The following is a 26,975-nucleotide window of genomic DNA, read 5'->3' as shown; positions in this document are numbered from 1 at the left end:
AGTGAACTTGCTCTGAACTGTCTCCAATGCAAGTATAACCTTCTTTAAATATGAAGATCAAAAATGAATGCAGTACTCTAGTTGTTGCCTCACTAATACCCTGTAAGGTTGTAGCAGGACTTCTCTGATTTTATATTCCTTCCCCCTTGTAATAAAGGCCAACATTCTATTTGCTTTCTTGATTACTTGCTGTACCTGCATAATAACTTGTATGTCATGCTCAAGGACCCAAAGGTCCCTCTGTACTACAGCATTTTGCAACGTTTCTCCCTTTAAGTAATACTTTGCTTTACTGTTTTTTCTGCCGAAATGAATAACCTCACATTTTCCCACATTATACTCCCTTTGCAGATTCTTTGTGCCCTCCTCACAATTTGCTTTCCCACCCATCTTTGTATCATCAGAAAATTTGCCTACATTACACTTGGTTCCTTCATCCAAGTCATTAATAAACTTTGTAAATAGTTGAGGCCCATGCACCGATTCCTGCGGCACCCCATTAATTACAATTTGCCAACCGGGAAATTATCCATTTATCCCGACTCTCTGTTGTCTGTTAGTTAGCCAATCCTCTATCCATGCTAATATATTACCCCCAACTCCGTGAACTTTTATATTGTGCAGGTAACCGCTTATGTGGCATCTTATCGAATGCCTTCTGAAGATCCTGCTCCAGAAATCAATAGGATCATGGCTGAACAGCCAAGACTCCAAATGCTGGGCTCAGAAAGAGTAAGTAAAGTGTTCAAGGTTTAATCAAATAACATATTGGTTCCTTTCAGAGCCACCCACTCTATCTGTGAAAGGATTGCTTACTGTTTGAAGAAACTGATCGATTGATCACAACCTTATCAGCGGTGCTTCAGTTGGTGACACTCTCGCTTCTGAGTTAGGTTGTGGTCAAGTCCCCACTCCAGGGACTTGAGCACAAAATCTCGGCTGACACACCAGTGCAGTGATGAGGGAGTGCTGTACTGTCGGAGGTGCTATCTATAGGAAGAGACATTAAACCGAGGCCCCGTCTGCTCTCTCAGGTGGACGTAATAGATCCCACGGCCATTATTTTGAAGAAGAGAAGATGAGTTATCCACGGTATTCTGGCCAAAACATATCCCTCGATCAACATAACACAACAGCTTATCTGGTCATTATCACATTGCTGTTTGTGGGAGCTTGCTGTGCGCGAAATGTCTGCCGACTTTCCGACATTACGAGTGTCGACTTCAAAAAGTACTTCATTGGCTGCAAAACACGTTCATAAGACCGATGGTGCTGAAAGGCACAATATAAATCCAAGTCTTTATTTCTCTGCTTAATTTTAAATCCCTCCGGTTGATAAGCTGGGAGTTTCCTGACCAGAAGTGACCCTCAATCGATCTCAGTTATAAACTGGTCAATGTCTGTTGAACATGTAAAAATATAGATCGACAAACAGAACAGCGAGTTTGCTGTTCAGTTTATTCAATATAGACTAAAACAATAACGAACCTTCCTGGTAAGATTTTTGCCTGAGTGCAGAATAGATGCAAAGTATAAATGAGGAAGGGTTGAAACTGATGACCTCATTCAAGAATTTGTGATTGTGGCAAGCAACAAATCTGATTGGATGTTTAAAGAGACCAACTAGAGAGAAATAGAGGCCACCCGCAGCCTGGCAACACTAACGTCCCATCACCTCATTGACAGTCGGAGTGGGTCCATGCGGCGCTTCAGAAGACAGGCTGAAACGGCAAAGTCACTGATTCGCTCTCAAGTGCTTCCCGATCAAAAATAGCTGCAGAACAATGGATATTGACAAGCGGCCAATGAACCAATCACAATCATTGCCATCCATCCCTCATTAGCATAGGGCTGTGGGCGGAGTGCGGGGCTGCCCATATAATGCGGGCTTGGAGTAGAGTTTCCTCAAATCTGCGCCGGACTGAATCAGCCGATAGCTGACGGAAAGTGAACAGTTACCGCCAAGAAAGTCATCAAGAAAACATCACCGAAGGGCGGCAAGAAGCGCAGAAAGTGGAGGAAGGAGAGTTATTCCATCTAAATCTACAAAGTGATGAAGCAGGTTCAACCCGACACCGGCATCTCCTCCAAGGCCATGGGCATCATGAACTCGGTTGTGAACGATATTTTGGACCGCCTGGCCCATTACAACAAGTGCCGCACCATCAGCTCCCGGGAGATCCAGACCGCCGTGCGCCTGCTGCTGCCCGGGGAGCTTGCCAAGCGCCGTGTCGGAAGGGACAAAGGTGGTGACCAAGTGCACCAGCTCCAAGTAAAACTGCGCGCTGTCCTGGGAGAGCAAACCCAAACACAACGGCTCTTTTAAGAGCCATCCACAGCCTCTCTGAAAGAGCTGCACAAACCCATCAACCTTTAGACTAACATTACTAATTATTTCCTGAACAAGTGGGTGAAAACTTTTGCAGTTCCAGCTGTAGATTTCGTTTTGAATTATCCGACAAGCAGCTTCATTGTCCGGTTCGACCTCAGTGTCGCTGGAATTACCCGCCCACAAACTACAAACACGGTCCCTGGTCGCTCTTTCCCTTTGCTCTCAGACCCGTTCATGTACACCGCCTGCCGAATTAAAAGTTTGTTTAGGGGCTGAGACTCAGATTTCAGTAACACATTCTCTCTCGCAGGCCCTTTTCAACTTTATTTTTCAATTCCTGTTGCGGGTCAGTCCGTTTATTAACCCGACACTCCCCGCAGTGTAACAACACAGAATGGGAGTTCTCACAGAGAACAGAACCGGGGCATTCTGTCCCTCTTCTCCTTTCGCAGAGGGAATCCCAGTTCTGGTCTCACTGCCGCCTCTGCGGTGGATCGATCGATAATCTATGAAACCCAACTTTGACAAAGATTGAATTGGAATGTGTCTCGTTACAGAATCAGTGGAGATTGATTATCGCCCATTACAGACAGTTTGAAACAGTACCCGAATTTAATGCTGATTGTAACAGTTTGGAACTTGCAAGGGAAAAATAGAATCAGAGAAAAGGAATTAAAACGTGTTGGCAAATCTTTGACTAATGGTAAATTTATTAACATAATCCGCTATTTTAAAAATTCTTGCTGGAGTTTTTGAATTAATTTCCGCCTAACTTTGATTGGCGGGCAAAACAGATTGTGACCCATGAAATTCACCACAGAGCGACCAATCACATGTTCACTCCTTGCATTCCTCCAGAAGGTACACAAAAGGCAGATGTGGGCAGTTTCTCATTCTTTCTCTGAACGTGTGGATTGTGGAAATGTCTGGAAGAGCACCATGTAGTGAAAAACACCTGTGCTGTGCAATGTATAATGACATTTTCTGAACTGTTTAGTAACTTGGAAAGAAATGTAAATGTATCGTCACCCGTTCGGATTACTGCTTTCATCTGCATAGTGCTACATGTAACGTGATTCATGATCGGTATTGAAATGTATCCTGGAATGTACTATAAAGCTGTTCTTATCTGCTCCATGTAACATCCTTCTGGGTACAGTGCTACATGTAAGGTGATTTGCGGATTCTACTAAAGTGTACCTTGGAATGAAATGTACGCAAGTGTATTGTATGGAACTGCTGTCAGCATCCAAATTATTTGTATTTAATTGTTGACCGCATCCAAATGTACTGAGCTATTTTCCAATGCATCGTGAACATTTTACATGAATAAAGTATATTTTTTTAAACAATAAAAAGAGGAAAAACCGGCAGCAAAGCTCGGGCCAAGGCCAAGTCTCGCTCCTCTCGGGCCGGACTGCAATTCCCTGTGGGCCGTGTTCACAGGCTCCTGCGGAAGGCGAACTACACTGAGCGTGTGGGTGCCGGAGCCCCGGTCTACATGGCTGCTGTGCTCGAGTATCTGACCGGCTGATATCCTGGAGCTGGCCGGCAACGCGGATCGCGACATTAAGAAGATCCGCACCATCCCCAGAGACCTGCAGCTGGCTATCCGCAACGACCAGGAGCTCAACAAGCTACTGGGAAAGGTGACCATCGCTCAGGGCGGGGTGCTGCCTAATATCCAGGCTGTGTTGCTGCCCAAGAAAACCATCAGTGTGTCCAAGAGCAAGTAAAGCGGACAGGATTTAATCTAATAACAGAACGAATGTTTTCAGAGCCAACCTCAGTATCTGTGAAAGGGCTGGTTACTGTTCTATGGATCTCAGTTGTCCCAGTTCTAATTTAATATTAAATATCTGCAATTAACCTGGGAGTTTGCTGACAAGAAATGAGCCTCAGACATTCCCAGTCATTGAAGGTTGGCATACAGGTACAGCAGGCGGTTAAGAAAGCAACCTTCATAGCGAGGGGATTAGAGTACAGGGGCAGGGAGGTGTTGCTACAGTTGTACAGGGCCTTGGTGAGGCCACACCTGGAGTATTGTGTACAGTTTTGGTTTCCTAACTTGAGGAAGGTCATTCTTGCTCTTGAGGGAGTGCAGCGAAGATTCACCAGACTGATTCCCGGGATGGTGGGACTGACCTATCAAGAAAGATTGGATCAACTGGGCTTGTATTCACTGGAGTTGAGAAGAATGAGTGGGGACCTCATGGAAACGTTTAAAATTCTGACGGGTTTAGACAGGTTAGATGCAGGAAGAATGTTCCCAATGTTGGGGAAGTCCAGAACCAGGGGTCACAGTCTGAGGATAAGTGGTAAGCCATTTAGGACCGAGATGAGGAGAAACTTCTTCACCCAGAGAGTGGTGAACCTGTGGAATTCTCTACCACAGAAAGTAGTTGAGGCCAATTCACTAAATATATTCAAAAGGGAGTTAGATGAAGTCCTTACTACTCGGGGGATCAAGGGTTATGGCGAGAAAGCAGGAAGGGGGTACTGAAGTTTCATGTTCAGCCATGAACTCATTGAATGGCGGTGCAGGCTAGAAGGGCTGAATAGCCTGCTCCTGAACCTATTTTCTATGTTTCTATGTTTCTATGTTTCTATAAGCAGGATATTGGCGGAGGGGTGGTGCAGACACTGAGGAGGGGTGGGTGCAGCCAATTGTAACGAATCTCCAGTGATGATGGGATAATTTTCATTCTAGAAACACAGTGATTATTTGATTCTGGGATCAGATCTTTTCTGAGACGCGTGGGTGGCTCTGAGAAGAGCCTTTGGGTTCAGATGTTTACAAGTTGTCCTTTTTCTTTACTTTTTGGCCGCTGCTTTCTTGGTCTTTGCTGATTTGGGCGTGGCCTTGGCACTCGGTTTCTCCACCTTTTTGGCCACCTTCACTTTTCCGCCTGTGGCCTTCTTGGGGCTCTTGGGCTTCTTCGCTGCCGCCTTCTTCCCAGCCGGCGCTTTCGCTGTCTCTTATGCCGATTGCTTTGTTGCAGGTTACTTGGCTGCTGCTTTCTTCACCTCCATTTCCAATTCCCCTTGGGTTCCTCCTTTGCGACTTTGAAGGAGCCCGAGGCGCCCGTGCCCTTGATCTGCTTCAGGGAACCATTGGTCACATTCCTCTTGATACTGAACCTGATCTGAGACCCGCGCTTCTCCACATCGCCGCCTTCGGCCGCCAGAGCCTCCTTGATCGCGCCCAGGGCCATCCCCTTGCGATCGCTGCCATCGGCCACAACCTTGAGGATCTGTTCGCCCAACTTAGACAGGCTGGCTTGGAGTGGGGAACCACAGCAGGGCAGCAGTGCGATCCTGTGACAGGGAAATCTTTGAATTTTACACAAGAGGGTCCCTGAAATCCGGCGATGAGAACGGACACACAAACACAGTTACATTGGTCTAACCCACCCGCCCCTTTAACACACACTCGCTCACACAATGTTGAAATCTGCACATTCACACACAAACTGTTCCCAGATTTATAGTTCCCAGCACAGGTTTACTTCTCTGCTCGGCTGTGCTGCCGATTCTCGGGTCAGTTGTAGTTTCCCAGCTCAGTAAACGTTAAACACTCTGAGGCCGGCGCTCCACACAGTGTCTGTTCCCAGATTCGAGGGCAGGAGCCAATCACAGCTCTGGCTGGCTTAACCCATAACTGCTTTAAGTTGGTATAGTGTCGAGGAGGAGGCGACAGTCCGGAGTCGGAGGCCTATAAAAAGGCCGCAAGTTCAGGAGTTCGGGCAGCTTGGAGGAGAAGGCCCAGCTTGTGCAGCTACAGGGAGAAGGCAAAAAAGGAGTATAAAGAAACAGAAAGGAAACGTCACAGCCAAGGGGGTAAGTGATTGTTGAGTACTTTTTATTTTTTCTCTTCTATAACAGTGAGTAAACTTTAGCATTATTGTTGCCAATTTAAGTGTATCTAAGGGTTCAGTCATGGCAGGAGAGCTCGGTCACGTGATATGCTCCTCCTGTACCATGTGGGAACATAGGAAAACTTCCGGCGTCCCTGACGACTATGTGTGCGGAAACTGTATCCGCATCCAGCTCCTGATGGTCCGCGTTGCGGAATTGGAGCTGAGGGTGGATTTACTCTGGAGCATCCACGATGCTGAGAATGACGTGAGTAGCATGTGTAGCGAGTTAGTCTTACAGCAGGTGAAGGGTCGACAACCAGATAGGGAATGGAAGACCAGCAGGAAGAGCAGTGCAAGGAAGGTAGTGCAGGGGTCCCCTGCGGTCATCCCCCTGCAAAACAAATACACCACTTTGAGTAAAGTTGAGCGGGATGACTCATCAGGGGAGCAGCAACCAAGTTCATGGCACGGTGGCTGTCTCTGCTGCACAAGAGGGCAGGAAAAAGTGCGGGAGAGCGATAGTGATAGGGGATACAATTGTAAGGGGAATAGATATGCGTTTCTGCAGCCGCAACTGAGACTCCAGGATGATATGTTGCCTCCCTGGAGCAAAGGTCAAGGATGTCTTGGAGCGGGTGCAGAACATTCTGAAAAGGGAGGGTGAACAGCCAGTTGTCGTGGTGCACATTTGTACAAACGATATAGGTAGAAAAAGGGTTGAGGCCCTACGAGACGAATTTAAGGAGCAAGGAGCTGAATTAGTAATCTCGCGATTGCTACCAGTGCCACGTGCTAGTCAGAATAGGAATCGCAGGATAGCGCAGATGAATACGTGGCTTGAGCAGTGGTGCAGCAGGGAGTGATTCAAATTCCTGGGCATTGGAACCGGTTCTGGGGGAGGTGGGACCAGTACAAACTGGACGGTCTGCACCTGGGCAGGATCAGAACCAATGTCCTTGGGGGAGTGTTTGCTAGTGCTGTTGGGGAGGAGTTAAACTAATATGGCAGGGGGATAGGAACCAATGCAGGGAGACAGAGGGGAACAAAATGGAGACAGAAGCAAAAGACAGAAAGCAGATGAGTAAAAGTAGAGGGCAGAGAAATCCAAGGCAAAAAACAAAAAGGGCCACTGTACAGCAAAATTCTAAAGGGCCAAAGTGTAATAAAAAGGCAAGCATGAAAGCTCGGTGCCTCAATGCGAGGAGTATTCAGAACCCAGGAGAGGCCCTGAGCTAGTGAGAGTGGGTGAGAGCTCAGATGAACAGGACTCCAAGAATTAATGCAAAAGGCAGGAGGCAACAGAGCAGAGTAGCACTGGGATAAGTGTAAACCACAAGGTGATAGGAAGGGACAATATGTATGAATATAAAGCGGCTGCAGGAGGGGTCAAAACTAAAAATCATGGTTGAAAAACTAGTATTAAAACACTCGACCGAAACACACGCAGCATTCGAAATAAAGTAAGTGAGTTGACGGCACAAATCATTACAAATGGGTATGATTTGGTGGCCATTACAGAAACGTGATTAAGGGTGGCCAAGACTGGGAATTAAACATACAGGGATATCTGACAATTCGGAAAGATAGACAAGAAAGAAAATGAGGTGGTGTAGCTCTGTTAATAAAGGATGATATCAGGGCAGTTGTGAGAGACGATATTAGCTCGAATGAACAAAATGTTGAAACATTGTGGGAGTTTATTAGAGATAGTAAGGGGAAAAAGAACTGGTGGGCGAAGTTTATAGGCCCCCAAATAATAACTTCACGGTGGGTCGGGCAATAATCAAGGTAATAATGGAGGCATGTGAAAAAGGAACGGCAGTAATAATGGGTCATTTTAACCTACCTATCGATTGGTCAAATCAAATCGCACGGGGTAGCTTTGAGGAGGAATTCATAGAATGCATACGGGATTGATTCTTAGAACAGTATGTAACAGAACCTACAAGGGAGCAAGCTATCTTAGATTTGGTCCTGTGTAATGAGACAGGAATAATAAACGATCTCCTAGTAAAAGATCCTCTCGGAATGAGTGATCACAGTATTGTTGAATTTGTAATACAGATTGAGGGTGAGGAAGTACTGTCTCAAACGAACGTACTATGCTTAAACAAAGGGGACTACAGTGGGATGAGTGCAGAGTTGGCTAAAGTAGACTGGGAACACAGACTAAACGGTGGCACAATTGAGGAACAGTGGAGGACTTTTAAGGAGCTCTTTCATAGTGCTCAATAAAAATATATTCCTGTGAAAAAGAAGGGTGGTAAGAGAAGGGATAACCAGCAATGGATAACCAAGGAAATAAAGGAGAGTATCAAATTAAAAACCAATGCGTATCAGGTGGCCAAGGTTAGTGGGAAACTAGAGGATTGGGAACATTTTAAACAACAGCAAAGAATAACTGAAAAAGCAATAAAGAAAGGAAAGATAGATTTCAAAGGAAAACTTGCGCAAAACATAAAAACAGATCGTAAAAGCTTTTACCGATCTATAAAATGGAAGAGAGTGACTAAAGTGAATGTTGGTTCCTTAGAAGTTGAGAAGGGGGATTTAATAATGGAAATGTGCAAATGGCTGAGACCTTAAACAATTATTTTGCTTCAGTTTTCACAGTGGAAGACACAAAAACCATGCCAATAATTGCTGGTCACGGAAATGTGGGAAGGGAGGACCTTGAGACAATCACTATGACTAGAGGGGTAGTGCTGGACAGGCGAATGGGACTCAAGGTAGACAAGTCCCCTGGTCTTGATGAAATGCATCCCAGGATATTACAAGAGATGGCGGAAGTTATAGCAATTGCATTTGTTATAATCTACCAAAATTCTCTGGACTCTGGGGAAGTACCAGTGGATTGAAAAACAGCTAATGTATTGCCTCTGTTTAAAAAAGCGGGCAGACAAAAGGCAGGTAACTATAGACCGGTTAGTTTAACATGTGTAGAGGGGAAAATGCTTGAAGCTTTCATTAAGTAAGAAATAGCAGGACATCTAGATAGGAATAGTAAAATCAAGCAGACGCAACATGGATTCATTAAGGGGAAATCATGTTTAACTAATTTACTGGAATACTTTGAGGATATAACGAGCATGGTGGATAGAGGTGTGCCGATGGATGTGGTGTATTTAGATTTCCAAAAGGCATTCGATAAGGTGCCACACAAAAGGTTACTGCAGAAGATAAAGGTACGCGGAGTCAAAGGAAATGTATTAGCATGGATCGAGAATTGTCTGGCTAACAGAAAGCAGAGAGTCGGGATAAATGGTTCCTTTTCGGGTTCGAAATCAGTGGTTAGTGGTGTGTTACAGGGATCGATGCTGGTACCACAAATGTTTACAATATACATAGATGACCTGGAAGAGGGGACAGAGTGTAGTGTAACAACATTTGCAGCTGACACAAAGATTACTGGGAAAGTGGGTTGTGTAGAGGATACAGAGAGGCTGCAAAGAGATTAAGCAAATGGGCTAAGCTTTGGCAGATGGAATACAATGTCGGAAAATGTAAGGTCATCCACCTTGGAAAAAAAAACAGTAAAAGGGAATATTATTTAAATGGCGAGAAATTACAACATGCTGCGGTGCAGAGGGACCTGGGGCCCTTGTGCATGAATCCCAAAAAGTTAATTTGCAGGTGCAGCAGGTAATCAGGAAGGCGAATGGAATGTTGGCCTTCATTGCGAGAGGGATGGAACACAAAAGCAGGGAGGTCCTGCTGCAACTGTACAGGGTATTTGTGAGGCCGCACCTGGAGTACTGAGGGCAGTTTTGGTCACTTTACTTCAGGAAGGATATACTAGCTTTGGAGGGGGTACAGAGACGATTCACTAGGCTGATTCTGGAGATGAGGGTGTTACCTTCTGATGAGAGATTGAGTAGACTGGGTCTTTACTCGTTGGAGTTCAGAAGGATGAGGGGTGATCTTATAGAAACATTTAAAATAATGAAAGGGATAAACAAGATTGTGGCAGAGAGGTTGTTTCCTCTGGTCGGGGAGAATTGAACTCGGGGGCACAGCCTCAAAATACGGGGGAGCCAATTTAAAACCGAGTTGAGAAGGAATTTCTTCTCCCAGAGGGTTGTGAATCTGTTGAATTCTCTGCCCAAGGAAGCAGTTGAGGCTAGCTCATTGAATGTATTCAAATCACAAATAGATAGATTTTTAACCAATAAGGGAATTAAGGGTTACGGGGAGCGGGCGGTAAGTGGAGCTTAGTCCACGGCCAGATCAGCCATGATCTTCTTGAATGGCGGAGCAGGCTCGAGGGGCTCGATGGCCTACTCCTGTTCCAAATTCTTATGTTCTTATGTTCTTTTGTTCGAATTCAGAAATATGTTTGACGAACATGAAAGTACAGATGATGTGCACACCACCCCTGCAGCCTCTCTTTGTCTCTCTCTTCTCCGAAAATGAGGGACATTTGAATAACTGGTGTCCTATCCATCCCTTACTGCAAGATCCTACAAAACACCTGGGAGGACAGACGTACCAACGTGTCCTCGACCAGGCCAACATTCCCAGCATTTGAAGCACTGACCACACTTGCCCAGCTCCGCTGGGCAGGCCACATTGTTCGCATTCCAGGCACAAGACTCCCAAAGCAAGTGCTCTACTCGGAACTCCTTCACAACAAATGAGCCAAAGGTGGGCAGAGGAAACATTACAAGGTCAACTTCAAACCTCCCTGATAAAGTGCAATATCGCCAATGACACCTGGCAGTCCCTGGCCAAAGACCGCCCTAAGTGGAGGAAGTGCATTTAGGAGGGCACTGAGCACCTCGAGTCTCATCTCTAAGAGCATGCAGAAATCAAGCACAGGCAGCAGAAAGAGCGTGCGGCAAAGCAATCCCACCCACCCTTACCCTCAACGACTATCTGTCCCATATGTGTCAGGGACTGTGGTTCTCGTATTGGACTGTTCAGCCACCCAAGGACTCATTTCTAGAGTGGAAGCAAGTATTCCTCGATCCGAGGGACTGTCTATGATGGTGACATCCCATACTCAACACCCAGAGATGGCTATCATAGTGAGCGACAGAGAGTCAGACAGACTATCGCTATCTCTGTCTCTGTCCCAAACAATGTCCCTATATTACATCAGGGATAGTACCACACATTCATGTATAGCACCAGCGGAAAAGACAGAGAGACAGATACAGTATCAGTCTTACACATTGTATCAGTGTCTCTATAATACGCTCAGTAACAGCGCCACACCTTCACGTATTGCACCAGGGAGAGAAACAGAGACATTATCAGACTTGCACCTCCAACAGTGTTTCCACATCACGCTATAAACAGTATCCGCTTTCACAACCAGTACAAGAGAGAGCGGATAGCAACAGAGAGATGGAAGAGGCCTGAGCGAGAGACAAGATACTGCGGTGAGACACAGAAAGCCATGCACAGTATCAGCTCCAGACTGACCTCTGAAGTCCTGTTTTATGCTGAAAGTTCCCATTGGCGAGACAGAAGATGCAGTCTCTCCTCTCACTGATATTGTACCAGAGACAGACACATTATTAATCGCACACTGCAGGACAGTGTCAGAGTGAGAGCAACAATATAACACATTTAACCCTCGCTCGCCCGTTGTCATCTCTGCAATCTTGCAGCTCAGGGCCGTTCGCTATTACTCTCAGTGACCGAGAGTTTTACTCTAATTAAACTGATCTCGGACAGTTCCTGTCAGATATTAACTCCTGCACGGTCCCAGCAAACACTCCCACTCCCTCACCCCTCCGATGTTGCTGCAGGATTGCTTTGTGAAGACGGGCTCATGGAGAGCAACACCCTGCACGGAATTATTCCAAATTGAGCATCTCCAAGGGAAAAGGCTCCCAGCTTTAATAATTCTCCGTCCTTCCCCCCAGGCCCAGTTCCTTTGCTCAGATTCTGATAAAAGTAAATGGGGAAAAGTGCACTTTGATTTTTACAGATTGAATTTGTGATGTTTGTAGCACTCAAATCACTGACTACACACGGTCTGGTGTTGTAGTAACTGCTGTGACCTTAGTCCTTTATTGTGTAACTCCAGAGTGCCTCCCAGGTGTGGTGGGCATCCTTTTATACTCTGTCTTGCAGGCACTTTCAGGTCTCCCAGCACAGCGCCCTCTGTGGCGCACCATTGTACTTATACATTTAATGTATCTGGACAACACAAAACATTTCACCGCCGCCGCCCCTTCCCGCCCCCCCCCCCCCCACCCCCCGCCGCCAGTTCCAAAAACCATTGCTGGAAACCTCGACCTTGTTTGTCCTGGTTGGTTTGTGAGTGTGAGTCCATGTCCATCCACTTTCCCCCCATGTGGAGATTATGCTTCCGATCCGGTGCAAGCATGTGGAATTTGCAGTCCTTACATGGGTGATGAAGTAACCTTCACCAGAAATCAGGTATACATAGACAGTACATTTGTATGATAAGTTGTGCAGATGGTATGTCAAAAGGTTTCAGGTGCACTGAACAGTTATTTAATCCCAGCTCCACTGGGTGAGGTACGATGTCAGAGTACTGCCCCTTTTCGCCCGAGGTATGGGCTGCACTGAAACAGGGTATCGCAACTGTCGCATTGCCTCTGTTCTCAGTAGTTGCCTTGGTGGCTCATCTGCAGCCGCTGAATCCTTGCATGAATCACGTAAAATCGAAAATCACATTGGCTCCTTAGGCATGTTAGTCACGGATCCATTAGCCCTTTTACTTGTATCTCGTGGTATTAACTATTTTCGTAAATGATTCATATCCATCATTTTAAACACAGTAACCATTCAGCATCAAAATATCACTTCTTATCCTAAATCACATCATCATACAACTCACATTACACATTTGGACTCGCTCTTGCCTAACAAAATTTTTTTATGGGCTCCGCCAATGGTGTAAGGCCCTTTAAAGGCTCCCGTGTGCATTTCCCTTTTAAGACGCCATCTTGTGATCCCCACGAGGCTTCACTTGGGCGCCGCCATTTTAGTTGTACTGCTTGCCTTTGTTCTTTGCAGAGCTCTGCTGCTATCTTCTTGAGCTCGCTAGCCTGCAATCTTACTCTCTGGTGTAGAAGCAACAACGAAGAAAGAAGGAAAGAAAACGGCCAAAACAATCCGATCTTGAATTTGGCTCTTTGAATTCGATCCATGTGATTGCTGCCGTATCCTCTGCTGTGGCTCCTGCATTTTCTCTGGCTCCTGCACCCACCCGAGTAATCGCATTCTCCCGAGATCGGCACTGAATCCGGGGCGAGGTCAGGGGAAGTCTGGGGCTGTGTGTAAGAGGCAGAGTGGAGCAAGAACAAGTGTCAGTCCGTGGTGTGAGTGGGGGAAGGGAGAGGCCATTCACGGGCTGTGTATGGACAGTGTGTGTCCAGGGTAAGGGAGACAGAATGGTCAGAATTTGCTACTTACAATTATTGCTGCTTTCTCTCTCCAAATCAGTCGTGAACATTCCTCGTTTTTTTCCATCGCGGGCTGTGTGTTAGAGGCAGATTGGAGCAGGAACTACTTCCGGAACATTATGTGAGTGCGAGAAGTGAGAGGCCATTCTCGGGCTGTGTGTCGTCAGTGTAAGGTAACAGAGAAAGTAAACCACCTCGCTCTTTCAAATCATTGCTGCTTTCTTTTCCCAAATCAGTCGTGAATGTTCCTGATTCAGTTCCAATCTCACCGTGTCTATTGTTCTTGGACAGGGAGCAGTAGAAACACAGCTTGACAGTGAAGATGTCGGGAGTTTCACAAAGTGCATCTATTGCAGGTACGAGGAGAGTAGTGTGGGAGAAGATATTTTAAAGACGGGTTATATTGTTTCGGTGAGCTAAGTTCTCCAGAACCGTGTTGTTGGTGATCGAGAGATACATTGTCGCTCCCTCAGATACATAATATTCTCCCCCGCATCCATATCCTAGAATTAATAATGTTCTCGTATTATTATTCTCAGATCAAAATTCTTCAACCAGCCAGAACAAATGTGATCTTTCCTCCACCTGGAACACAAGGAACAGTGCAGGCAGCTCCTTCTCCCACACAGTAAGTAGATGATCACTCACAGAGCGCAGTGACACAGAACTGATCTCAATCCTATTGTCACAGGCAGCAGAAGCTGTCAGTCCCACAGTGATCCGAAGTGGCAGAGTTACATTGTGAATCTTACAGCCACATGGAGCAGTGGAGTCAGATGCTGTTTCACCATTGAAACAGATCACACTGACAGGTACATTAAACACCCACACTCACTTGCCAGAAACTGGCAGGTAGAGCATAAAACGCACAATCATCAGAAAAAATGTCAAACAGGTAGTATAAACCAAACTTGCATATCAGAAGCTAATGGGTAGAGAGCAAAAGCCATATTCATGTTTCAGAATCTGACAGATTCAGTATTTAACCTCCGAACATACCAGAAGATGACAGGTGCAGAATAAAACCCACATTCTCGTACCATAGACTGACTGATACAGTATACAACACACACCCACATATATGAAAGTGACAGTAACAGAATAAAATCCCCACTTACATACCGGAGAGTGACAGGTAAAGTGTAAATCCCATGTGTACATGTCAGAAAACTGAAAGGCAGTAAGTAAAATTGTTACTTGCATCGCAGAAACTGATAGGGGCAGAGTAAAACCCACACCCACAAATCAGAAAAATATATGTAGAATTCAAAATCTTCACTCACATATCAGAGAATTACAGGTAAAAAATAAAATTGATTCTCACGTTAACATACCAGAGACGGGCAGATACAGAGTAAATTCCACACTCAGGAACTGACAGGTACTGTCGAAAACACACAATCAAGTAGTAGGAACAAACAGGTACAGATAAAATCCCAGACTAACAAAGCAGAAACTAAGAGGCACAGATTAAACCTCAACACACATATCAAAACAGATAGCAAGAGTTTCTATAGGTATATAAAAAGGAAAAGAGGGGCTAAAGTAAATGTTGGTCCCTTAGAGGACGAGACCGGGGAAGTAGTAAAGGGGAACATAGAAATGGCAGAAACTCTGAACAAATATTTTGTATCCATCTTTCGTCATCATAGGCAGTCCCTCGGACTCGAGGAAGACTAGCTTCCACTCCCAAAGTGAGTTATTTGATGGCTGAACAGTCCGATACGAGAGCCTCAGACACTGTTACAGATGGGACAGACATTCGTCAAGGGAAGGGGTGGGTGGGGCTGGTTTGCCATGCGCTCCTTCCACTGCCTGCGCTTGACCTCTTCACGCTCTTTACATTGAGAATCGAAGAGCTCAACGCCCTCCCCGATGCACTCTCTTCCTTGGGCGGTCTTTGCCCAGGGTCACCCAGGTGTCAGTGGTGAAGTCACACTCTACCAGGGAGGCGTTGAGGATGTTCTTATAACGTTTCCGTTGCCCACCTTTGACTCGTTTACCATGAAGGAGCTCCGCATAAAGCATTTGCTTCAGGAGTCTCGTATCTGGCATGCGAACTTTGTGGCCTGCCCAGCGAATCTGATCGAGTGTGGTCAGTGCTTCAATACTGGGGATAGTAGCCTGGTTGAGGACACTGATAGTGCGCCTGTCCTCCCAGGGGATTTGCAGGATCTTGCGGAGACATCGTTGGTGATATACTTCCAGCGACTTGAGGTGCCTTCTATGCATCGTCCATGCCTCAAATCCATACAGGAGGGCGGGTATTACTACAGCCCTGCAGACCATGAGCTTGGTGGTAGATTTAAGGGCCTGGTCTTCAAACACACTTTTCCTCAAATGGCCGAAGACTGCACTGGCGCACTGGAGGCGATGTTGAATCTCCACATCAATGTCTGCCTTTGTTGATGAGGCTCCCGAGATATAGCAAATGATCCACGTGGTCGAGGGCCGCGCTGTGTATCTTGATGATTGGAGGACAGTGCTTTGCGGCGGTGACAGGCTGGTGGAAGACCATTGTCTTCCGGATGTTAAGTTTAAGGCCGATGCTTTCATATGCCTCAGTGAATACACAGATTATATCCTGGAGTTCAGCCTCAATATGTGCGCAGACGCAGGAGTCGTCCATATACTGCAGCTCACGACAGAGGTTGGGGTGATCTTGGACCTGGCCTGGAGGCGGCATGTGTTAAGTAGCTTCCCACTGATTCTGTAGTTTATTTCCACTCCAGCGGGGAGCTTGTTGATTGTGAGGTGGAGCAGAGCGGTGAGCATGTCTTTATGGTAGAGGACACTAACTTTATTCCAATGGATAGTCAAGTGTCTATAGGAGGGAGGAACTTACCGCAATCACAATCACAAAGGAGGTGTTACTTCAGTAAGATAATGGGACTAAAGGCAATAAATCCCCTGGACCGGATGGCTTGCATTCTAGGTTCTTAAGAGAAGTAACTGCAGGGATAGTGGATGCATTGGTTGTAATTTACCAAAATTCCCTGGATTCTGGCGATGTCCCAGCAGACTGGAAAACTGCAAACGTGACGCCCTATTTAAAAAAGGAGGCAGGCAAAAACCAGGAAACTATAGACGAGTTAGCCTAACATCTGTGGATGGGAAAATGTTGGAGTCCATTATTAAAGAAGCAATTTGGAAAAGCAAAATTCGGTCAGGCAAAGTCAGCATGGATTTATGAAAGAGGAAGTCATATTTTACAAATTTGCTGGAATTCTTTGAGAATGTAACGAACAGGGTGGATAAAGGAGAACCAGTGGATGTGGTATATTTGGACTACCAGAAGGCATTTGATAAGGTGCCACATAGTATAAGTGCCACATAAGATCAAAGTTCACTGGGTTGGTGATATTTTATTAACATGGATAGAGGATTGGCTAACTAATGGAGAAGAGAGAGTTGGGATAAATGGTTCATTCTCTGGTTGTCAACCAGTAACTAGTGGCGTGCCGCAGGGATTTCTGCTGGGACCCCAACTATTTACAATCTCTATTAACGACTTGGATGAAGGGACTGAGTGTAACGTAGCCAAGTTTGCTGACGAATAAAAGGTGGGAGGAAAAGCAATGTATGAGGAGGCCACAAAATATCTGCAAAAGGACATAGACCGGTTAAGTGAGTGGGAAAAATTTGACAGATGGAGTATAATGTTGGAAAATGTGAGGTCGTGCACTTTGACAGAAAAAAATCAAAGAGGAATTTATTACTTAAATGCAGAAAGATTGCAAAGTGCTGCAGTATAGCGGGACCTGGGAGTACTTGTGCATGAAACAAAAAACGGACAGTATGCAGGTACAGCAAGTAATCAGGTGGCCAATGGAATCTTGGCATTTATTGCAAAGGGGTTGGAGTATAAAAGCAGGGAAGTCTTGCTACAGCTATACAAGGTATTGGTGAGGCCACACCTGGAATACTGCGTGCCGTTTTGTTTTCCATATTTATGACATGATATACTTGCTTTGCAGGCAATTCCAAGAAGGTTCACTCGGATGATTCCACCAGTAATGTTAGAGTAGGATCACCACGAGTAACGTTAGAGTAGGGTCACCGCAAGTATTGTGAGAGTAGGATCACCACCAGAAATGTGAGAGTAGGGTCACCACCAGTAATGTTAGAGTAGTGTCACCATCGGCAATGTTAGGATAGGATCAACAACAGTAATGTTAGAGTAGGGTCACCAACAGTAATGTTAGAGCAGTGTCACCATCGGCAATGTTAGGATAGGATCAACAACAGTAATGTTAGAGTAGGGTCACCACCAATAATGTTAGAGTAGGGTCACCACCAGTAATGGGAGAGTAGGATCACCACAATAATGTTAGAATAATATCACCACCAGTATTGTTAGAGGAGGATCATCACCAGTGTTGTTAGAGTACGATCACCACCAGTAACGTGAGAGTAGGGTCACCACCAGTAATGTTAGAGTCGGATCACCACCAGTAATGTTCAAGTAGGATCACCACCAGTAATGTTAGAGTAGGATCACCACCAGTCATGTTAGAGTAGGGTCACCACCAGTAATGTGAGAGTAGGGTCAACACCAGTAATGTTCGAGTAGGATCACCACCAGTAATGTTCGAGTACGATCACCACCAGTAATGTTCGAGTAGAATCACCACCAGTAATGTTCGAGTAGGATCACCACCAGTAATGTTAGAGTAGGATTACCACCAGTAATGTTAGAATAGGATCACCACCAGTAATGTTAGAGTAGGTTCACCACCAGTAATGTGAGAGTAGGATCACCACCAGTAATGTGAGAGTAGGATCACCACCAGTAATGTTAGAGTAGGATCACCACCAGTAATGTTACAGTAGGATCACCACCAGTAATGTTCGAGTAGGATCACCACCAGTAATGTTAGAATAGGATTACCACCAGTAATGTTAGAATAGTATCACCACCAGTAATGTGAGAGTAGGATCACCACCAGTAATGTTAGTGTAGGATCACCACCAGTAATGTGAGAGTAGGATCACCACAAGTAATGTTAGAATAGTATCACCACCAGTAATGTGAGAGTAGGATCACCACCAGTAATGTTAGAGTAGGATCACCACCAGTAATGTTAGAATAGTATCACCACCAGTAATGTGATAGTAGGGTCACCACCAGTAATGTTAGAGTAGGGTCACCACCAGTAATGTTCGAGTAGGATCACCACCAGTAATGTTCGAGTAGAATCACCACCAGTAATGTTCGAGTAGGATCACCACCAGTAATGTTAGAGTAGGATTACCACCAGTAATGTTGGAATAGGATCACCACCAGTAATGTTAGAGTAGGTTCACCACCAGTAATGTGAGAGTAGGATCACCACCAGTAATGTGAGAGTAGGATCACCACCAGTAATGTTAGAGTAGGATCACCACCAGTAATGTTACAGTAGGATCACCACCAGTAATGTTCGAGTAGGATCACCACCAGTAATGTTAGAGTAGGATCAACACCAGTAATGTTAGAGTAGGATCACCACCAGTAATGTGAGAGTAGGGTCACCACCAGTAATGTGAGAGTAGGATCACCACCAGTAATGTTGGAGTAGGATCCCCACCAGTAATGTTAGAGTAGGATCACCACCTGTAATGTTAGAGTAGTATCACCACCAGTAATGTGAGAGTAGGATCACCACCAGTAATGTGAGAGTAGGGTCACCACCAGTAATGTGAGAGTAGGATCCCCACCAGTAATGTTAGAGTAGGATCATCACCAGTAATGTTTGAGTAGGGTCACCACCAGTAATGTTAGAGTAGTATTACCACCAGTAATGTGAGAGTAGGATCACCACCAGTAATGTGAGAGTAGGGTCACCACCAGTAATGTGAGCGTAGGATCACCACCAGTAATGTTAGAGTAGGATCACCACCAGTAATGTTAGAGTAGGGTCACCACCAGTAATGTGAGCGTAGGATCACCACCAGTAATGTTAGAGTAGGATCACCACCAGTAATGTGAGAGTAGGATCACCACCAGTAATGTGAGAGTAGGATCACCACCAGTAATGTTAGAGTAGGATCACCACCAGTAATGTGAGAGTAGGATCACCACCAGTAATGTTAGAGTAGGATGAACACCAGTAATGTGAGAGTAGGATCACCACCAGTAACGTGAGAGTAGGATCACCATCAGTAATGTGAGAGTAGGATCACCACCAGTAACGTGAGAGTAGGATCACCACCAGTAATGTGAGAGTAGGATCACCACCAGTAATGTTAGAGTAGGATCACCACCAGTAATGTGAGAGTAGGATCACCACCAGTAATGTTAGAGTAGGATGAACCCCAGTAATGTGAGAGTAGGATCACCACCAGTAACGTGAGAGTAGGATCACCATCAGTAATGTGAGAGTAGGGTCACCACCAGTAATGTGAGAGTAGGATCACCACCAGTAATGTTAGAGCAGTATCACCATCAGTAATGTTAGAGTAGGATCACCACCAGTAACGTTAGAGCAGGATCACCACCAGTAATGTGAGAGTAGGATCACCACCAGTAATGTTAGAGTAGAATCACCATCAGTAATGTTAGAGTAGGATCACCACCAGTAAAGTTAGAGTAGGGTCACCACCAGTAATGTTAGAGTAGGATCACCACCAGAAATGTTCGAGTAGGATCACCACCAGTAATGTTAGAGTAGGATCACCACCAGTAATGTTAGAGTAGTATCACCACCAGTAATGTTAGAGTAGGATCACCACCAGTAATGTGAGAGTAGGATCACCACCAGTAATGTTAGAGTAGGATCACCACCAGTAATGTTAGAGTGGGGTCACCACCAGTAATGTGAGAGTAGGGTCACCACCAGTAATGTTAGAGTAGGATCACCACCAGTAATGTTAGAGTAGGATCACCACCAGTAATGTTCGAGTCGGATCACCACCAGTAATGTTCGAGTAGGGTCACCACCAGTAATGTTACAGTAGGTTCACCACCAGTAATGTGAGAGTAGGGTCACCACCAGTAATGTTAGAGTAGGGTCACCACCAGTAATGTTAGAGGAGGGTCACCACCAATAATATGAGAGTAGGATCACCACCAGTAATGTGAGAGTAGGATCACTACCAGTAATGTTAGAGTAGGATCACCACCAGTAATGTTAGAGTAGGATCACCACCAGTAATGTGAGAGTAGGATCACCACCAGTAATGTTAGAGTAGGATCACCACCAGTAATGTTAGAGTAGGATCACCACCAGTAATGTTAGAGTAGGGTCACCACCAGTAATGTTAGAGTAGGGTCACCACCAATAATATGAGAGTAGGATCACCACCAGCAATGTGAGTTTAGGATCACCACCAGTAATGTGAGAGTAGGATCACCACCAGTAATGTTAGAGTAGGATCACCACCAGTAATGTGAGAGTAGGATCACCACCAGTAATGTTAGAGTAGGATCACCACCAGTAATGTTAGAGTAGGGTCACCACCAGTAATGTTAGAGTAGGATCACCACCAGTAATGTGAGAGTAGGATCACCACCAGTAATGTGAGAGTAGGATCACCACCAGTAATGTTAGAATAGGATCACCACCAGTAATGTGAGAGTAGGGTCACCACCATTAATGTTAGAGTAGGGTCACCACCAGTAATGTTAGAGTAGGCTCACCACCAGTAATGTGAGAGTAGGATCACCACCAGTAATGTGAGAGTAGGATCACCACCAGTAATGTTGGAGTAGGATCACCACCAGTAATGTGAGAGTAGGATCACCACCAGTAATGTTAGAGTAGGATCACCACCAGTAATGTTAGAGTAGGATCACCACCAGTAATGTTAGAGTAGGATCATCACCAGTAATGTTAGAGTACGGTCACCACCAGTAATGTTAGAGTAGGGTCACCACGAGTAATGTTAGAGTAGGGTCACCACCAGTAATGTTAGAGTAGGATCACCATCAGTAATGTTCGAGTAGGATCACCACCAGTAATGTGAGAGTAGGATCACCACCAGTAATATTAGAGTAGGATCACCAGCAGTAATGTTAGAGTAGGATCACCACCAGTAATGTGAGAGTAGTATCACCACCAGTAATGTTAGTGTAGGTTCACCACCAGTAATGTGAGAGTAGGATCACCACCAGTAATGTTAGAGTAGGATCACCACCAGTAATGTTAGAGTAGCGTCACCACCAGTAATGTTAGAGTAGGATCACCACCAGTAATGTGAGAGTAGGATCACCACCAGTAATGTTAGAATAGGATCACCACAAGCAATGTGAGAGTAGGATCACCACCAATAATGTTAGAGTAGGATCACCACCAGTAATGTGAGAGTAGGATCACTACCAGTAATGTTAGAATAGGATCACCACCAGTAATGTGAGATAGGTTCACCACCAGTAATGTTAGAGTAGGATCAACACCAGTAATGTGAGAGTAGGATCTCCACCAGTAATGTGAGAGTAGGATCACCATCAGTAATGTGAGAGTAGGGTCACCACCAGTAATGTTAGAGTAGGATCAACACCAGTAATGTTAGAGTAGGATCACCACCAGTAATGTTAGAGTAGGGTCACCACCAGTAATGTGAGAGTAGGATCACCACCAGTAATGTGAGAGTAGGGTCACCACCAGTAATGTGAGAGTAGGATCACCACCAGTAATGTTAGAGTAGGGTCACCACCAGTAATGTTAGAGTAGGATCACCACCAGTAATGTTAGAGTAGGATCACCACCAGTAATGTGAGAGTAGGATCAGCACCAGTAATGTGAGTATAGGGTCACCACCAGTAATGTGAGAGTAGGATCACCACCAGTAATGTGAGAGTAGGATCACCACCAGTAATGTTAGAGTAGGGTCACCACCAGTAATGTGAGAGTAGGATCACCACTAGTAATGTGAGAGTAGGATCACCACCAGTAATGTTAGAGTAGGATCACCACCAGTAATTTTAGAGTAGGATCACCACCAGTAATGTGAGAGTAGGATCACCACCGATAAAGTTAGAGTAGGATCACCACCAGTAATGTTAGAGTAGGATCACCACCAGTAATGTGAGAGTAGGATCACCACCAGTAATGTGAGAGTAGGGTCACCACCAGTAATGTTAGAGTAGGATCACCAGCAGTAATGTGAGAGTAGGATCACCATCAGTAATGTGAGAGTAGGGTCACCACCAGTAAAGTGAGAGTAGGATCAGCACCAGTAATGTGAGAGTAGGATCACCACAAGTAATGTGAGAGTAGGATCACCACCAGTAATGTTAGAGTAGGATCACCACCAGTAACGTTAGAGTAGGATCACCACCAGTAATGTGAGAGTAGCATCACCACCAGTAATGTTAGAGTAGGATCACCACCAGTAACGTTAGAGTAGGATCACCACCAGTAACGTTAGAGTAGGGGCACCACCAGTAATGTTAGAGTAGGATCACCACCAGTAATGTTCGAGTAGGATCACCACCAGTAATGTTAGAGTAGGATCACCACCAGTAATGTTAGAGTAGGGTCACCACCAGTAATGTTAGAGTAGGATTACCACCAATAATGTTAGAGTAGGATCACCACCAGTAATGTTAGAGTAGGATCACCAACAGTAATGTTAGAGTAGTATCACCACCAGTAATGTTAGAGAAGGATCACCACCAGTAATGTGAGAGTAGGATCACCACCAGTAATGTTAGAGTAGGATCACCACCAGTAATGTTAGAGTGGGGTCACCACCAGTAATGTGAGAGTAGGGTCACCACCAGTAATGTTAGAGTGGGGTCACCACCAGTAATGTTAGAGTAGGATCACCACCAGTAATGTTAGATTAGGATCACCACCAGTAATGTTAGAGTAGGATCACCACCAGTAATGTTCGAGGCGGATCACCACCAGTAATGTTCGAGTAGGGTCACCACCAGTAATGTTACAGTAGGTTCACCACCAGTAATGTGAGAGTAGGGTCACCACCAGTAAAGTTAGAGTAGGGTCACCACCAGTAATGTTAGAGTAGGGTCACCACCAATAATATGAGAGTAGGATCACCACCAGTAATGTGAGAGTAGGATCACCACCAGTAATGTTAGAGTAGGATCACCACCAGTAATGTTAGAGTAGGGTCACCACCAGTAATGTTAGAGTAGGATCACCACCAGTAAAGTGAGAGTAGGATCACCACCAGTAATGTTAGAATAGGATCACCACCAGTAATGTGAGAGTAGGATCACCACCATTAATGTGAGAGTAGGGTCACCACCAGTAATGTTAGAGTAGGGTCACCTCCAGTAATGTTAGAATAGGATCACCACCAGTAATGTGAGAGTAGGATCACCACCATTAATGTGAGAGTAGGGTCACCACCAGTAATGTTAGAGTAGGGTCACCACCAGTAATGTTAGAGTAGGGTCACCACCAGTAATGTGAGAGTAGGATCACCACCAGTAATGTGAGAGTAGGATCACCACCAGTAATGTTAGAATAGGATCACCACCAGTAATGTGAGAGTAGGATCACCACCAGTAATGTTAGTGTAGGATCACCACCAGTAATATTAGTGTAGGATCACCACCAATAATGTTAGATTAGGGTCACCACCAGTAATGTTAGAGTAGGATCACCACCAGTAATGTTCACGTAGGATCACCACCAGTAATGTTAGAGTAGGATCACCACCAGTAATGTTAGAGTAGTGTCACAACCAGTAATGTTAGATTAGGATCACCACCAGTAATGTGAGTGTAGGATCACCACCAATAATGTGAGAGTAGGATCACCATCAGTAATGTTAGAGTAGGATCACCATCAGTAATGTTAGAGTAGATCACCACCAGTAATGTGAGAGTAGGATCACCACCAGTAATGTGAGAGTAGGGTCACCACCATTAATGTGAGAGTAGGATCACCAACAGTAATGTTAGAGTAGGATCACCACCAGTAATGTGAGAGTAGGATCAACACCAGTAATGTGAGAGTCGGATCACCACCAGTAATGTGAGAGTAGGATCACCACCAGTAATGTTAGAATAGGATCACCACCAGTAATGAGAGAGTAGGATCACCACCAGTAATGTTGGAGTAGGATCACCATCAGTAATGTTAGAATAGGATCACCACCAGTAATGTTAGAGTAGGATCACCACCAGTAATGTTAGAGTAGGATCACCACCAGTAATGTTAGAGTAGGATCACCACCAGTAATGTTAGTTTGGGTCAGCAAAAGTAATGTTAGAGTAGAATCACCACCATTAATGTTAGAGTAGGATCACCACCAGTAATGTTAGAGTAGGATCACCACCAGTAATGTGAGAGTAGGATCACCACCAGTAATGTTAGTTTGGGTCAGCACAAGTAATGTTAGAGTAGAATCACCACCAGTAATGTTAGAGTAGGATCACCACCAGTAATGTTAGAATAGGATCACCACCAGTAATGTGAGAGTAGGATCAACACCAGTAATCTAAGAGTAGGATCACCACCAGTAATGTGAGAGTAGGGTCACCACCAGTAATGTGAGAGTAGAATCACCACCAGTAATGTGAGAGTAGGATCAACACCAGTAATGTGAGAGTAGGATCACCACCAGTAATGTGAGAGTAGGATCACCACCAGTAATGTTAGAGTAGGATCACCACCAGTAATGTGAGAGTAGGTCACCACCAGTAATGTTAGAGTAGGGTCACCACCAGTAATGTGAGAGTAGGATCACCACCAGTAATGTTAGAGTAGGATCACCACCAGTAACGTGAGAGTAGGATCACCACCAGTAATGTGAGTGTAGGATCACCACCACTAATGTGAGAGTAGGATCACCACGAGTAATGTTAGAATAGGATCACCACCAGTAATGTGAGAGTAGGATCACCACCAGTAATGTTAGCGTAGTATCACCACCAGTAATGTTAGAATAGGATCACCACCAGTAATGTTAGAGTAGGATCACCACCAGTAATGTTAGAGTAGGATCACCACCAGTAATGTTAGAGTAGGATCACCACCAGTAATGTTAGTTTGGGTCAGCACAAGTAATGTCAGAGTAGAATCACCACCTGTAATGTTAGAGTAGGATCACCACCAGTAATGTTAGAGTAGGATCACGACCAGTAATGTGAGAGTAGGATCACCACCAGTAATGTTAGTTTGGGTCAGCACAAGTAATGTTAGAGTAGAATCACCACCAGTAATGTTAGAGTAGGATCACCACCAGTAATGTTAGAGTCGGATCACCACCAGTAATGTGAGAGTAGGATCACCACCAGTAATGTTAGAATAGGATCACCACCAGTAATGTGAGAGTAGGATTACCACCAGTAATGTTAGAGTAGGATCACCACCAGTAATGTTAGAGTAGGATCACCACCAGTAATGTGAGAGTAGGATCACCACCAGTAATGTGAGAGTCGGATCACCACCAGTAATGTTAGAGTAGGATCACCACCAGTAATGTTAGAGTAGGATCACCACCAGTAATGTTAGTTTGGGTCAGCACAAGTAATGTTAGAGTAGAATCACGACCAGTAATGTTAGAGTAGGTTCACCACGAGTAATGTTAGAGTAGGGTCACCACCAGTAATGTTAGAGTAGGATCACCATCAGTAATGTTCGAGTAGGATCACCCCCAGTAATGTGAGAGTAGGATCACCACCATTAATGTTAGAGTAGGATCACCAGCAGTAATGTTCGAGTAGGATCACCACCAGTAATGTGAGAGCAGTATCACCACCAGTAATGTTAGTGTAGGGTCACCACCAATAATGTGAGAGTAGGATCACCACCAGTAATGTTCACGTAGGATCACCACCAGTAATGTTAGAGTAGGATCACCACCAGTAATGTTAGAGTAGTGTCACAACCAGTAATGTTAGATTAGGATCACCACCAGTAATGTGAGTGTAGGATCACCACCAGTAATGTTAAAATAGGATAACCACCAGTAATGTGATAGTAGGATCACCACCAATAATGTGAGAGTAGGATCACCATCAGTAATGTTAGAGTAGGATCACCACCAGTAATGTGAGAGTAGATCACCACGAGTAATGTGAGAGTAGGATCACCACCAGTAATGTGAGAGTATGGTCACCACCATTAATGTGAGAGTAGGATCACCAACAGTAATGTTAGAGTAGGATCACCACCAGTAATGTGAGAGTAGGATCAACACCAGTAATGTGAGAGTCGGATCACCACCAGTAATGTGAGAGTAGGATCACCACCAATAATGTGAGAGTAGGATCAACACCAGTAATCTGAGAGTAGGATCACCACCAGTAATGTGAGAGTAGGGTCACCACCAGTAATGTGAGAGTAGAATCACCACCAGTAATGTGAGAGTAGGATCAACACCAGTAATGTGAGAGTAGGATCACCACCAGTAATGTGAGAGTAGGATCACCACCAGTAATGTTAGAGTAGGATCACCACCAGTAATGTGAGAGTAGGATCACCACCAGTAATGTTA

The 26,975-nt window shown here is 45.1% G+C and overlaps 1 pseudogene; it reads left to right on the top strand.

Moving 5' to 3' along the window:
- The first annotated feature begins 634 nt into the window (after window positions 1-634).
- LOC139247028 (uncharacterized) overlaps window positions 635-26,975 on the top strand; it is a 143,866-nt pseudogene continuing 117,525 nt past the window's right edge.

Source organism: Pristiophorus japonicus, unplaced genomic scaffold (genome assembly GCF_044704955.1).
Source record: "Pristiophorus japonicus isolate sPriJap1 unplaced genomic scaffold, sPriJap1.hap1 HAP1_SCAFFOLD_252, whole genome shotgun sequence".
In the NCBI taxonomy this organism is placed as follows: domain Eukaryota; kingdom Metazoa; phylum Chordata; class Chondrichthyes; family Pristiophoridae; genus Pristiophorus; species Pristiophorus japonicus.
The sequence above is the reverse complement of the archived record's forward strand: the minus strand, read 5'-3'. Positions and strand labels throughout refer to the sequence as shown.